The sequence below is a fragment of the Pseudophryne corroboree genome, unplaced genomic scaffold (genome assembly GCF_028390025.1).
Source record: "Pseudophryne corroboree isolate aPseCor3 unplaced genomic scaffold, aPseCor3.hap2 scaffold_251, whole genome shotgun sequence".
NCBI lineage: Eukaryota > Metazoa > Chordata > Amphibia > Anura > Myobatrachidae > Pseudophryne > Pseudophryne corroboree.
The window spans coordinates 757,862-770,739 of NW_026969167.1; the positions used below are offsets into that span (position 1 = coordinate 757,862).

At 49.9% G+C, this 12,878-nt stretch overlaps 22 non-coding genes across 22 annotated transcripts; 16 read left to right on the forward strand and 6 right to left on the reverse strand.

Moving 5' to 3' along the window:
* Positions 1-486: 486 nt before the first annotated feature.
* Positions 487-649, reverse strand: LOC135012018 (U1 spliceosomal RNA). The gene has a single exon (XR_010211033.1). It is a non-coding gene; the product is annotated as a U1 spliceosomal RNA (small nuclear RNA).
* Positions 650-801: 152 nt separating this feature from the next.
* Positions 802-965, reverse strand: LOC135011729 (U1 spliceosomal RNA). Its single transcript, XR_010210775.1, has one exon. It is a non-coding gene; the product is annotated as a U1 spliceosomal RNA (small nuclear RNA).
* A 671-nt stretch (positions 966-1,636) lies between these two features.
* Positions 1,637-1,799, reverse strand: LOC135011828 (U1 spliceosomal RNA). The gene has a single exon (XR_010210870.1). It is a non-coding gene; the product is annotated as a U1 spliceosomal RNA (small nuclear RNA).
* Positions 1,800-1,951: 152 nt separating this feature from the next.
* Positions 1,952-2,115, reverse strand: LOC135011943 (U1 spliceosomal RNA). Its single transcript, XR_010210977.1, has one exon. It is a non-coding gene; the product is annotated as a U1 spliceosomal RNA (small nuclear RNA).
* A 674-nt stretch (positions 2,116-2,789) lies between these two features.
* LOC135011964 (U1 spliceosomal RNA) lies at positions 2,790-2,952 on the reverse strand. The gene has a single exon (XR_010210996.1). It is a non-coding gene; the product is annotated as a U1 spliceosomal RNA (small nuclear RNA).
* Positions 2,953-3,104: 152 nt separating this feature from the next.
* On the reverse strand, positions 3,105-3,268 carry LOC135011714 (U1 spliceosomal RNA). Its single transcript, XR_010210761.1, has one exon. It is a non-coding gene; the product is annotated as a U1 spliceosomal RNA (small nuclear RNA).
* A 144-nt stretch (positions 3,269-3,412) lies between these two features.
* Positions 3,413-3,528, forward strand: LOC135012053 (U5 spliceosomal RNA). The gene has a single exon (XR_010211066.1). It is a non-coding gene; the product is annotated as a U5 spliceosomal RNA (small nuclear RNA).
* Positions 3,529-3,840: 312 nt separating this feature from the next.
* On the forward strand, positions 3,841-4,004 carry LOC135011954 (U1 spliceosomal RNA). Its single transcript, XR_010210986.1, has one exon. It is a non-coding gene; the product is annotated as a U1 spliceosomal RNA (small nuclear RNA).
* Positions 4,005-4,156: 152 nt separating this feature from the next.
* LOC135011829 (U1 spliceosomal RNA) lies at positions 4,157-4,319 on the forward strand. The gene has a single exon (XR_010210871.1). It is a non-coding gene; the product is annotated as a U1 spliceosomal RNA (small nuclear RNA).
* A 671-nt stretch (positions 4,320-4,990) lies between these two features.
* Positions 4,991-5,154, forward strand: LOC135011730 (U1 spliceosomal RNA). The gene has a single exon (XR_010210776.1). It is a non-coding gene; the product is annotated as a U1 spliceosomal RNA (small nuclear RNA).
* A 152-nt stretch (positions 5,155-5,306) lies between these two features.
* Positions 5,307-5,469, forward strand: LOC135012019 (U1 spliceosomal RNA). Its single transcript, XR_010211034.1, has one exon. It is a non-coding gene; the product is annotated as a U1 spliceosomal RNA (small nuclear RNA).
* Positions 5,470-6,143: 674 nt separating this feature from the next.
* Positions 6,144-6,307, forward strand: LOC135011965 (U1 spliceosomal RNA). Its single transcript, XR_010210997.1, has one exon. It is a non-coding gene; the product is annotated as a U1 spliceosomal RNA (small nuclear RNA).
* A 972-nt stretch (positions 6,308-7,279) lies between these two features.
* On the forward strand, positions 7,280-7,443 carry LOC135011755 (U1 spliceosomal RNA). Its single transcript, XR_010210801.1, has one exon. It is a non-coding gene; the product is annotated as a U1 spliceosomal RNA (small nuclear RNA).
* Positions 7,444-7,595: 152 nt separating this feature from the next.
* Positions 7,596-7,758, forward strand: LOC135011830 (U1 spliceosomal RNA). Its single transcript, XR_010210872.1, has one exon. It is a non-coding gene; the product is annotated as a U1 spliceosomal RNA (small nuclear RNA).
* Positions 7,759-8,428: 670 nt separating this feature from the next.
* Positions 8,429-8,593, forward strand: LOC135011920 (U1 spliceosomal RNA). The gene has a single exon (XR_010210955.1). It is a non-coding gene; the product is annotated as a U1 spliceosomal RNA (small nuclear RNA).
* A 148-nt stretch (positions 8,594-8,741) lies between these two features.
* LOC135011870 (U1 spliceosomal RNA) lies at positions 8,742-8,904 on the forward strand. The gene has a single exon (XR_010210909.1). It is a non-coding gene; the product is annotated as a U1 spliceosomal RNA (small nuclear RNA).
* Positions 8,905-9,578: 674 nt separating this feature from the next.
* Positions 9,579-9,742, forward strand: LOC135011760 (U1 spliceosomal RNA). Its single transcript, XR_010210806.1, has one exon. It is a non-coding gene; the product is annotated as a U1 spliceosomal RNA (small nuclear RNA).
* Positions 9,743-9,894: 152 nt separating this feature from the next.
* On the forward strand, positions 9,895-10,057 carry LOC135011938 (U1 spliceosomal RNA). Its single transcript, XR_010210973.1, has one exon. It is a non-coding gene; the product is annotated as a U1 spliceosomal RNA (small nuclear RNA).
* A 674-nt stretch (positions 10,058-10,731) lies between these two features.
* Positions 10,732-10,895, forward strand: LOC135011762 (U1 spliceosomal RNA). The gene has a single exon (XR_010210808.1). It is a non-coding gene; the product is annotated as a U1 spliceosomal RNA (small nuclear RNA).
* Positions 10,896-11,047: 152 nt separating this feature from the next.
* On the forward strand, positions 11,048-11,210 carry LOC135011839 (U1 spliceosomal RNA). Its single transcript, XR_010210880.1, has one exon. It is a non-coding gene; the product is annotated as a U1 spliceosomal RNA (small nuclear RNA).
* Positions 11,211-11,884: 674 nt separating this feature from the next.
* On the forward strand, positions 11,885-12,048 carry LOC135011798 (U1 spliceosomal RNA). The gene has a single exon (XR_010210842.1). It is a non-coding gene; the product is annotated as a U1 spliceosomal RNA (small nuclear RNA).
* A 152-nt stretch (positions 12,049-12,200) lies between these two features.
* Positions 12,201-12,363, forward strand: LOC135011981 (U1 spliceosomal RNA). The gene has a single exon (XR_010211007.1). It is a non-coding gene; the product is annotated as a U1 spliceosomal RNA (small nuclear RNA).
* The last annotated feature ends 515 nt before the right edge of the window (positions 12,364-12,878 follow it).

Below are 12,878 nucleotides of genomic sequence, written 5' to 3' on the forward strand. Positions count from 1 at the left end.
ATGCAACAACTAGTGCAAGCATTCCTGGGGGAAGGCCTGCAGCAGATGGATTTGCATACGGTGATGTCATCCAAGCAGTGGGTCAAAGTTGGCTTCAACCCTCGTCTGCATATGAAAAGAGAAAAGGGGCGTGCAGGGCATGGCGGCCTTTTGCGGTGCTAGGATGACCCCTAGTTCACATTAAACACCTCCACCCTCCTTCGGTGTGGGGCTCATGTTGGCTGTGCCCCAGCCCCTGAAGCATTCAAGCTGATTTCTTGCAGTAGCTGGGCACTGTAACAGCTCCAGAGCTGCTCTGTACGGCAAGTTAAAGGGTGTGGGCCCTACAGCACTACCTGTAGTTTGCATTGTGCATTGGAAGGCACAAAGTAAGCAGACAGGAGGAGAAGTCAGGATAGTGCACAAGGGTATAAAAGGGAGGGGCTCATGAAAAAAGAAGTGGAAACAGACAGCAAACTAGGCTGGAGAGAGACCTGAGACAAAGAGATCTGAATTATACGAGAGCCGACCAGGGGAAACACAAATTATGCAGTCAAGCTTCCCACATTTGGGGAAATCGCAGGGGCACCACACCCAGAGTGCAATGGGTGAGCCTTGCCCTGGGAGAAGATCCTTCATGATCATAGTATCTCACCTGGCAAGTAAGTAGGAGTTGGGCTAGAGCTGGGGAGGGTCGCTGCTCGGGCACCCCCCTGTCAAGTGAAAGAGATCCAACTGAGGCAGCACAAGGGAACTCTCGAAAGAAGAACAAGGCTAGAGGAAGATCTGAGACAAAGAAATCTGACTTTTACCAGAGCTGTCCAGAGGAAAGCACAAACACAGTCCCCCACTACCACAAATAATGCAGTCGAGTTTCCCACATTTGGGGAAATCACAGGGGTCAGCATACCCAGAATGCAATGAATGAACCTCACCCTGGGAGAACAATCTTCATGACCATGGTATCGCCTATGCAAAATAAGTATGATTTGGGATAGGGTTGGGGAGGGCCGCTGCTCAGGCACATCTCTGTCAAGTAAAGGAGATTCAACTGAGGCAGCACAAGGGAACTCTCATCTGGGGACAACAACTGCAGGGAGAACACATATTTTCAGATAAACATGGGAGGGCAGAAGGCTGCCTAATACTGAAGCACCCCCAAACAACAAACCAAATGCAACAACTAGTACAAGCATTCCTGGGGGAAGGCCTGCAGCAGATGGATTTGCATATAGTGATGTCATCCAAGCAGTGGGTCAAAGTTGGCTTCAACCCTCGTCTGCATATGAAAAGAGAAAAGGGGCGTGCAGGGCATGGCGGCCTTTTGCGGCGCTTGGATGACCCCTAGTTCGCATTAAACACCTCCACCCTCCTTCGGTGTGGGGCTCATGTTGGCTATGCCCCAGCCCCTGAAGCATTCAAGCTGATTTCTTGCAGCAGCTGGGCACTGTAACAGCTCCAGAGCTGCTCTGAACGGCAAGTAAAAGGGTGTGGGCCCTGCAGCACTACCTGTAGTTTGCATTGTGCATTGGAAGGCACAAAGTAAGCAGACGGGAGAAGTCAGGATAGTGCGCAAGGGCATAGAAGGGAGCGGCTCAAGAAAAGAGAAGTTGAAACAGACAGCAAACTAGGCTGGAGAGAGACCTGAGACAAAGAGATCTGAATTATACGAGAGCCGACCAGGGGAAACACAAATTATGCAGTCAAGTTTCCCACATTTGGGGAAATCGCAGGAGCAGCACACCCAGAGTGCAATGGGTGAGCCTTGCCCTGGGAGAAGCACCTACATGATCATAGTATCTCACCTGCCAGGTAAGTAGAAGTTGGGCTAGAGCTGGGGAGGGTCGCTGCTCGGGTACCCCCCTGTCAAGTGAAGGAGATTCAACTGAGGCAGCACAAGGGAACTCTCGAAAGAAGAACAAGGCTAGAGGAAGATCTGAGACAAATAAATCTGACTTTTACCAGAGCTGACCAGAGGAAAGCACAAACACAGTCCCCCACTACCACAAATAATGCAGTCGAGTTTCCCACATTTGGGGAAATCACAGGGGTCAGCATACCCAGAATGCAATGAATGAACCTCACCCTGGGAGAACAATCTTCATGACCATGGTATCTCCTATGCAAAATAAGTATGATTTGGGATAGGGCTGGGGAGGGCCGCTGCTCAGGCACATCTCTGTCAAGTAAAGGAGATTCAACTGAGGCAGCACAAGGGAACTCTCATCTGGGGACAACAACTGCAGGGAGAACACATATTTTCAGATGAACATGGGAGGGCAGAAGGCTGCCTAATAATGAAGCACCCCCAAACAACAAACCAAATGCAACAACTAGTGCAAGCATTCCTGGGGGAAGGCCTGCAGCAGATGGATTTGCATACGGTGATGTCATCCAAGCAGTGGGTCAAAGTTGGCTTCAACCCTCGTCTGCATATGAAAAGAGAAAAGGGGCGTGCAGGGCATAGCGGCCTTTTGCGGCGCTTGGATGACCCCTAGTTCGCATTAAACACCTCCACCCTCCTTCGGTGTGGGGCTCATGTTGGCTATGCCCCAGCCCCTGAAGCATTCAAGCTGATTTCTTGCAGCAGCTGGGCACTGTAACAGCTCCAGAGCTGCTCTGTACGGCAAGTAAAAGGGAGTGGGCCCTGCAGCACTACCTGTAGTTTGCATTGTGCATTGGAAGGCACAAAATAAGCAGACAAGAGGAGAAGTCAGGATAGTGCACAAGGGTATAAAAGGGAGGGGCTCATGAAAAAAGAAGTGGAAACAGACAGCAAACTAGGCTGGAGAGAGACCTGAGACAAAGAGATCTGAATTATACGAGAGCCGACCAGGGGAAACACAAATTATGCAGTCAAGCTTCCCACATTTGGGGAAATCGCAGGGGCACCACACCCAGAGTGCAATGGGTGAGCCTTGCCCTGGGAGAAGCACCTTCATGATCATAGTATCTCACCTGGCAGGTAAGTAGGAGTTGGGCTAGAGCTGGGGAGGGTCGCTACTCGGGCACCCCCCTGTCAAGTGAAAGAGATCCAACTGAGGCAGCACAAGGGAACTCTCGAAAGAAGAACAAGGCTAGAGGAAGATCTGAGACAAATAAATCTGACTTTTACCAGAGCTGACTAGAGGAAAGCACAAACACAGTCCCCCACTACCACAAATAATGCAGTCGAGTTTCCCACATTTGGGGAAATCACAGGGGTCAGCATACCCAGAATGCAATGAATGAACCTCACCCTGGGAGAACAATCTTCATGACCATGGTATCGCCTATGCAAAATAAGTATGATTTGGGATAAGGCTGGGGAGGGCCGCTGCTCAGGCACATCTCTGTCAAGTAAAGGAAATTCAGCTGAGGCAGCACAAGGGAACTCTCATCTGGGGACAACAACTGCAGGGAGAACACATATTTTCAGATAAAAATCTTGGTCATGCTCTGGTTTCTCTTCAGAACGAACAAATCTTTCGCCTCTTACTAAAGATTTCCGTGGAGAGGAGCAAAACCGAGTTTTATCTCAATTTTTGCATGCCCCATCTTTTTGGGGTTTCTTTTACCGGTTTAAAGATAGAATGAGTGTGCTTTAATGTAAGCTCATTTGCATAGAAATGACAGTAAATGTTTATTTATGTTCAAACAGAACTTTCTTGACCATGCTACTTGCTTTAAAGATCTGGGAGCACATGGAATACAGTACAAACCATGCTTATAGCAAGGAGAAGCCAGGTGAGAAATCTGCTTTCTTTCAAATTGGGCGCTCACTTTGATCTGAATGAGGACTGCTGGCATTTTTTTTTTGTTCATTAAAGTAATCCAAAACTGGGATTGATATTTTAGCCCTCCCCAGCCCTATCCCAAATCATACTTATTTTGCATAGGAGATACCATGGTCATGAAGATTGTTCTCCCAGGGTGAGGTTCATTCATTGCATTCTGGGTATGCTGACCCCTGTGATTTCCCCAAATGTGGGAAACTCGACTGCATTATTTGTGGTAGTGGGGGACTGTGTTTGTGCTTTCCTCTGGTCAGCTCTGGTAAAAGTCAGATTTATTTGTCTCAGATCTTCCTCTAGCCTTGTTCTTCTTTCGAGAGTTCCCTTGTGCTGCCTCAGTTGAATCTCCTTCACTTGACAGGGGGGTACCCGAGCAGCGACCCTCCCCAGCTCTAGCCCAACTTCTACTTACCTGGCAGGTGAGATACTATGATCATGTAGGTGCTTCTCCCAGGGCAAGGCTCACCCATTGCACTCTGGGTGTGCTGCTCCTGCGATTTCCCCAAATGTGGGAAACTTGACTGCATAATTTGTGTTTCCCCTGGTCGGCTCTCGTATAATTCAGATCTCTTTGTCTCAGGTCTCTCTCCAGCCTAGTTTGCTGTCTGTTTCAACTTCTCTTTTCTTGAGCCGCTCCCTTCTATGCCCTTGCGCACTATCCTGACTTCTCCCGTCTGCTTACTTTGTGCCTTCCAATGCACAATGCAAACTACAGGTAGTGCTGCAGGACCCACACCCTTTTACTTGCCGTTCAGAGCAGCTCTGGAGCTGTTACAGTGCCCAGCTGCTGCAAGAAATCAGCTTGAATGCTTCAGGGGCTGGGGCATAGCCAACATGAGCCCCACACCGAAGGAGGGTGGAGGTGTTTAATGCGAACTAGGGGTCATCCAAGCGCCGCAAAAGGCCGCCATGCCCTGCACGCCCCTTTTCTCTTTTCATATGCAGACGAGGGTTGAAGCCAACTTTGACCCACTGCTTGGATGACATCACTATATGCAAATCCATCTGCTGCAGGCCTTCCCCCAGGAATGCTTGTACTAGTTGTTGCATTTGGTTTGTTGTTTGGGGGTGCTTCAGTATTAGGCAGCCTTCTGCCCTCCCATGTTTATCTGAAAATATGTGTTCTCCCTGCAGTTGTTGTCCCCAGATGAGAGTTCCCTTGTGCTGCCTCAGTTGAATCTCCTTTACTTGACAGAGATGTGCCTGAGCAGCGGCCCTCCCCAACCCTATCCCAAATCATACTTATTTTGCATAGGCGATACCATGGTCATGAAGATTGTTCTCCCAGGGTGAGGTTCATTCATTGCATTCTGGGTATGCTGACCCCTGTGATTTCCCCAAATGTGGGAAACTCGACTGCATTATTTGTGGTAGTGGGGGACTGTGTTTGTGCTTTCCTCTGGACAGCTCTGGTAAAAGTCAGATTTCTTTGTCTCAGATCTTCCTCTAGCCTTGTTCTTCTTTCGAGAGTTCCCTTGTGCTGCCTCAGTTGGATCTCTTTAACTTGACAGGGGGGTGCCCGAGCAGCGACCCTCCCCAGCTCTAGCCCAACTCCTACTTACTTGCCAGGTGAGATACTATGATCATGAAGGATCTTCTCCCAGGGCAAGGCTCACCCATTGCACTCTGGGTGTGGTGCCCCTGCGATTTCCCCAAATGTGGGAAGCTTGACTGCATAATTTGTGTTTCCCCTGGTCGGCTCTCGTATAATTCAGATCTCTTTGTCTCAGGTCTCTCTCCAGCCTAGTTTGCTGTCTGTTTCCACTTCTTTTTTCATGAGCCCCTCCCTTTTATACCCTTGTGCACTATCCTGACTTCTCCTCCTGTCTGCTTACTTTGTGCCTTCCAATGCACAATGCAAACTACAGGTAGTGCTGTAGGGCCCACACCCTTTAACTTGCCGTACAGAGCAGCTCTGGAGCTGTTACAGTGCCCAGCTACTGCAAGAAATCAGCTTGAATGCTTCAGGGGCTGGGGCACAGCCAACATGAGCCCCACACCGAAGGAGGGTGGAGGTGTTTAATGTGAACTAGGGGTCATCCAAGCACCGCAAAAGGCCGCCATGCCCTGCACGCCCCTTTTCTCTTTTCATATGCAGACGAGGGTTGAAGCCAACTTTGACCCACTGCTTGGATGACATCACCGTATGCAAATCCATCTGCTGCAGGCCTTCCCCCAGGAATGCTTGCACTAGTTGTTGCATTTGGTTTGTTGTTTGGGGGTGCTTCAGTATTAGGCAGCCTTCTGCCCTCCCATGTTCATCTGAAAATATGTGTTCTCCCTGCAGTTGTTGTCCCCAGATGAGAGTTCCCTTGTGCTGCCTCAGTTGAATCTCCTTTACTTGACAGAGATGTGCCTGAGCAGCGGCCCTCCCCAGCCCTATCCCAAATCATACTTATTTTGCATAGGAGATACCATGGTCATGAAGATTGTTCTCCCAGGGTGAGGTTCATTCATTGCATTCTGGGTATGCTGACCCCTGTGATTTCCCCAAATGTGGGAAACTCGACTGCATTATTTGTGGTAGTGGGGGACTGTGTTTGTGCTTTCCTCTGGTCAGCTCTGGTAAAAGTCAGATTTATTTGTCTCAGATCTTCCTCTAGCCTTGTTCTTCTTTCGAGAGTTTCCTTGTGCTGCCTCAGTTGGATCTCTTTCACTTGACAGGGGGGTGCCCGAGCAGCGACCCTCCCCAGCTCTAGCCCAACTCCTACTTACCTGCCAGGTGAGATACTATGATCATGAAGGTGCTTCTCCCAGGGCAAGGCTCACCCATTGCACTCTGATTTCCCCAAATGTGGGAAGCTTGACTGCATAATTTGTGTTTCCCCTGGTCGGCTCTCGTATAATTCAGATCTCTTTGTCTCAGGTCTCTCTCCAGCCTAGTTTGCTGTCTGTTTCCACTTCTTTTTTCATGAGCCCCTCCCTTTTATACCCTTGTGCACTATCCTGACTTCTCCTCCTGTCTGCTTACTTTGTGCCTTCCAATGCACAATGCAAACTACAGGTAGTGCTGCAGGGCCCACACCCTATTACTTGCCGTACAGAGCAGCTCTGGAGCTGTTACAGTGCCCAGCTGCTGCAAGAAATCAGCTTGAATGCTTCAGGGGCTGGGGCATAGCCAACATGAGCCCCACACCGAAGGAGGGTGGAGGTGTTTAATGCGAACTAGGGGTCATCCAAGCGCCGCAAAAGGCCGCCATGCCCTGCACGCCCCTTTTCTCTTTTCATATGCAGACGAGGGTTGAAGCCAACTTTGACCCACTGCTTGGATGACATCACCGTATGCAAATCCATCTGCTGCAGGCCTTCCCCCAGGAATGCTTGCACTAGTTGATGCATTTGGTTTGTTGTTTGGGGGTGCTTCAGTATTAGGCAGCCTTCTGCCCTCCCATGTTCATCTGAAAATATGTGTTCTCCCTGCAGTTGTTGTCCCCAGATGAGAGTTCCCTTGTGCTGCCTCAGTTGAATCTCCTTTACTTGACAGAGATGTGCCTGAGCAGCGGCCCTCCCCAGCCCTATCCCAAATCATACTTATTTTGCATAGGAGATACCATGGTCATGAAGATTGTTCTCCCACGGTGAGGTTCATTCATTGCATTCTGGGTATGCTGACCCCTGTGATTTCCCCAAATGTGGGAAACTCGACTGCTTTATTTGTGGTAGTGGGGGACTGTGTTTGTGCTTTCCTCTGGTCAGCTCTGGTAAAAGTCAGATTTCTTTGTCTCAGATCTTCCTTTAGCCTTGTTCTTCTTTCGAGAGTTCCCTTGTGCTGCCTCAGTTGGATCTCCTTCACTTGACAGGGGGGTACCCGAGCAGCGACCCTCCCCAGCTCTAGCCCAACTTCTACTTACCTGGCAGGTGAGATACTATGATCATGTAGGTGCTTCTCCCAGGGCAAGGCTCACCCATTGCACTCTGGGTGTGCTGCTCCTGCGATTTCCCCAAATGTGGGAAACTTGACTGCATAATTTGTGTTTCCCCTGGTCGGCTCTCGTATAATTCAGATCTCTTTGTCTCAGGTCTCTCTCCAGCCTAGTTTGCTGTCTGTTTCAACTTCTCTTTTCTTGAGCCGCTCCCTTCTATGCCCTTGCGCACTATCCTGACTTCTCCCGTCTGCTTACTTTGTGCCTTCCAATGCACAATGCAAACTACAGGTAGTGCTGCAGGGCCCACACCCTTTTACTTGCCGTTCAGAGCTGCTCTGGAGCTGTTACAGTGCCCAGCTGCTGCAATAAATCAGCTTGAATGCTTCAGGGGATGGGGCATGGCCAACATGAGCCCCACACCAAAGGAGGGTGGGGTGTTTAATGCGAACTAGGGGTCATCCAAGCACCGCAAAAGGCCGCCATGCCCTGCACGCCCCTTTTCTCTTTTCATATGCAGATGAGGGTTGAAGCCAACTTTGACCCACTGCTTGGATGACATCACCGTATGCAAATCCGTCTTCTGCAGAACTTCCCCCAGGAATGCTTGCACTAGTTGTTGCATTTGGTTTGTTGTTTGGGGGTGCTTCAGTATTAGGCAGCCTTCTGCCCTCCCATGTTCATCTGAAAATATGTGTTCTCCCTGCAGTTGTTGTCCCCAGATGAGAGTTCCCTTGTGCTGCCTCAGTTGAATCTCCTTTACTTGACAGAGATGTGCATGAGCAGCGGCCCTCCCCAGCCCTATCCCAAATCATACTTATTTTGCATAGGAGATACCATGGTCATGAAGATTACTCTCCCAGGGTGAGGTTCATTCATTGCATTCTGGGTATGCTGACCCCTGTGATTTCCCCAAATGTGGGAAACGTGACTGCTTTATTTGTTGGTAGTGGGGGACTGTGTTTGTGTTTTCCTCTGATCTCTGGTAAAAGTCAGATTTCTTTGTTTCAGATCTTCCTCTAGCCTTGTTCTTCTTTCGAGAGTTCCTTGTGCTGCCTCAGTTGGATCTCCTTCACTTGACAGGGGGGTGCCCGAGCAGCGACCCTCCCCAGCTCTAGCCCAACTCCTACTTACCTGCCAGGTGAGATACTATGATCATGAAGGTGCTTCTCCCAGGGCAAGGCTCACCCATTGCACTCTGGGTGTGCTGCCCCTGCGATTTCCCCAAATGTGGGAAACTTGACTGCATAATTTGTGTTTCCCCTGGTCAGGTCTCGTATAATTCAGATCTCTTTGTCTCAGGTCTCTCTCCAGCCTAGTTTGCTGTCTGTTTCCACTTCTCTTTTCTTGAGCCGCTCCCTTCTATGCCCTTGCGCACTATCCTGACTTCTCCTCCTTTCTGCTTACTTTGTGCCTTCCAACGCACAATGCGAACTACAGGTAGTGCTGCAGGGCCCACACCCTTTTACTTGCCTTACAGAGCAGCTCTGGAGCTGTTACAGTGCCCAGCTGCTGCAAGAAATCAGCTTGAATGCTTCAGGGGCTGGGGCATAGCCAACATGAGCCCCACACCGAAGGAGGGTGGAGGTGTTTAATGCAAACTAGGGGTCAGCCAAGTGCTGCAAAAGGCCACCATGCCCTGCACGCCCCTTTTCTCTTTTCATATGCAGACGAGGGTTGAAGCCAACTTTGACCCACTGCTTGGATGACATCACCATATGCAAATCTATCTGCTGCAGGCCTTCCCCCAGGAATGCTTGCACTAGTTGTTGCATTTGGTTTGTTGTTTGGGGGTGCTTCAGTATTAGGCAGCCTTCTGCCCTCCCATGTTCATCTGAAAATATGTGTTCTCCCTGCAGTTGTTGTCCCCAGATGAGAGTTCCCTTGTGCTGCCTCAGTTGAATCTCCTTTACTTGACAGAGATGTGCCTGAGCAGCGGCCCTCCCCAGCCATATCCCAAATCATACTTATTTTGCATAGGAGATACCATTGTTATGAAGATTGTTCTCCCAGGGTGCGGTTCATTCATTGCACTCTGGGTATGCTGACCCCTGTGATTTCCCCAAATGTGGGAAACTCGACTGCATTATTTGTGGTAGTGGTGGACTGTGTTTGTGCTTTCCTCTGGTCAGCTCTGGTAAAAGTCAGATTTCTTTGTCTCAGATCTTCCTCTAGCCTTGTTCTTCTTTCGAGAGTTCCTTTGTGCTGCCTCAGTTGGATCTCCTTCACTTGACAGGGGGGTGCCCGAGCAGCGACCCTCCCCAGCTCTAGCCCAACTCCTACTTACCTGCCAGGTGAGATACTATGATCATGAAGGTGCTTCTCCAAGGGCAAGGCTCACCCATTGCACTCTGGGTGTGCTGCTCCTGCGATTTCCCCAAATGTGGGAAACTTGACTGCATAATTTGTGTTTCCCCTGGTCAGGTCTCGTATAATTCAGATATCTTTGTCTCAGGTCTCTCTCCAGCCTAGTTTGCTGTCTGTTTCCACTTCTCTTTTCTTGAGCCGCTCCCTTCTATGCCCTTGCGCACTATCCTGACTTCTCCTCCTTTCTGCTTACTTTGTGCCTTCCAACGCACAATGCGAACTACAGGTAGTGCTGCAGGGCCCACACCCTTTTACTTGCCTTACAGAGCAGCTCTGGAGCTGTTACAGTGCCCAGCTGCTGCAAGAAATCAGCTTGAATGCTTCAGGGGCTGGGGCATAGCCAACATGAGCCCCACACCGAAGGAGGGTGGAGGTGTTTAATGCAAACTAGGGGTCAGCCAAGTGCCGCAAAAGGCCACCATGCCCTGCACGCCCCTTTTCTCTTTTCATATGCAGACGAGGGTTGAAGCCAACTTTGACCCACTGCTTGGATGACATCACCATATGCAAATCTATCTGCTGCAGGCCTTCCCCCAGGAATGCTTGCACTAGTTGTTGCATTTGGTTTGTTGTTTGGGGGTGCTTCAGTATTAGGCAGCCTTCTGCCCTCCCATGTTCATCTGAAAATATGTGTTCTCCCTGCAGTTGTTGTCCCCAGATGAGAGTTCCCTTGTGCTGCCTCAGTTGAATCTCCTTTACTTGACAGAGATGTGCCTGAGCAGCGGCCCTCCCCAGCCATATCCCAAATCATACTTATTTTGCATAGGAGATACCATTGTTATGAAGATTGTTCTCCCAGGGTGCGGTTCATTCATTGCACTCTGGGTATGCTGACCCCTGTGATTTCCCCAAATGTGGGAAACTCGACTGCATTATTTGTGGTAGTGGTGGACTGTGTTTGTGCTTTCCTCTGGTCAGCTCTGGTAAAAGTCAGATTTCTTTGTCTCAGATCTTCCTCTAGCCTTGTTCTTCTTTCGAGAGTTCCTTTGTGCTGCCTCAGTTGGATCTCCTTGACTTGACAGGGGGGTGCCCGAGCAGCGACCCTCCCCAGCTCTAGCCCAACTCCTACTTACCTGCCAGGTGAGATACTATGATCATGAAGGTGCTTCTCCCAGGGCAAGGCTCACCCATTGCACTCTGGGTGTGCTGCCCCTGCAATTTCCCCAAATGTGGGAAACTTGACTGCATAATTTGTGTTTCCCCTGGTCGGCTCTCGTATAATTCAGATCTCTTTGTCTCAGGTCTCTCTCCAGCCTAGTTTGCTGTCTGTTTCCACTTCTCTTTTCTTGAGCCCCTCCCTTCTATACCCTTGTGCACTATCCTGACTTCTCCTCCCGTCTGCTTACTTTGTGCCTTCCAATGCACAATGCAAACTACAGGTAGTGCTGCAGGGCCCACACCCTTTTACTTGCCTTACAGAGCAGCTCTGGAGCTGTTACAGTGCCCAGCTGCTGCAAGAAATCAGCTTGAATGCTTCATGGGATGGGGCATGGCCAACATGAGCCCCACACCAAAGGAGGGTGGGGGTGTTTAATGCGATCTAGGGGTCATCCAAGCAGCGCAAAAGGCCGCCATGCCCTGCACGCCCCTTTTCTCTTTTCATATGCAGATGAGGGTTGAAGCCAACTTTGACCCACTGCTTGGATAACATCACCATATGCAAATCCATCTGCTGCAGGCCTTCCCCCAGGAATGCTTGCACTAGTTGTTGCATTTGGTTTGTTGTTTGGGGGTGCTTCAGTATTAGGCAGCCTTCTGCCCTCCCATGTTCATCTGAAAATATGTGTTCTCCCTGCAGTTGTTGTCCCCAGATGAGAGTTCCCTTGTGCTGCCTCAGTTGAATTTCCTTTACTTGACAGAGATGTGCCTGAGCAGCGGCCCTCCCCAGCCCTATCCCAAATCATACTTATTTTGCATAGGAGACACCATGGTCATGAAGATTGTTCACCCAGGGTGAGGTTCATTCATTGCATTCTGGGTATGCTGACCCCTGTGATTTCCCCAAATGTGGGAAACTCGCCTGCATTATTTGTGGTAGTGGGGGACTGTGTTTGTGTTTTCCGCTGGTCAGCTCTGGTAAAAGTCAGATTTCTTTGTCTCAGATCTTCCTCTAGCCTTGTTCTTCTTTCGAGAGTTCCATTGTGCTGCCTCAGTTGGATCTCCTTCACTTGACAGGGGGGTGCCCGAGCAGCGACCCTCCCCAGCTCTAGCCCAACTCCTATTTACCTGCCAGGTGAGATACTATGATCTTGAAGGTGCTTCTCCCAGGGCAAGGCTCACCCATTGCACTCTGGCTGTGCTGCCCCTGCGATTTCCCCAAATGTGGGAAACTTGACTGCATAATTTGTGTTTCCCCTGGTCGGCTCTCGTATAATTCAGATCTCTTTGTCTCAGGTCTCTCTCCAGCCTAGTTTGCTGTCTGTTTCCACTTCTCTTTTCTTGAGCCGCTCCCTTCTATGCCCTTGCGCACTATCCTGACTTCTCCCGTCTGCTTACTTTGTGCCTTCCAACGCACAATGCGAACTACAGGTAGTGCTGCAGGGCCCACACCCTTTTATTTGCCTTACAGAGCAGCTCTGGAGCTGTTACAGTGCCCAGCTGCTGCAAGAAATCAGCTTGAATGCTTCAGGGGCTGGGGCATAGTCAACATGAGCCCCACACCGAAGGAGTGTGGAGGTGTTTAATGCGAACTAGGGGTCATCCAAGCACCGCAAAAGGCCGCCATGCCCTGCACGCCCCTTTTCTCTTTTCATATGCAGATGAGGGTTGAAGCCAACTTTGACCCACTGCTTGGATGACATCACCGTATGCAAATCCGTCTTCTGCAGAACTTCCCCCAGGAATGCTTGCACTAGTTGTTGCATTTGGTTTGTTGTTTGGGGGTGCTTCAGTATTA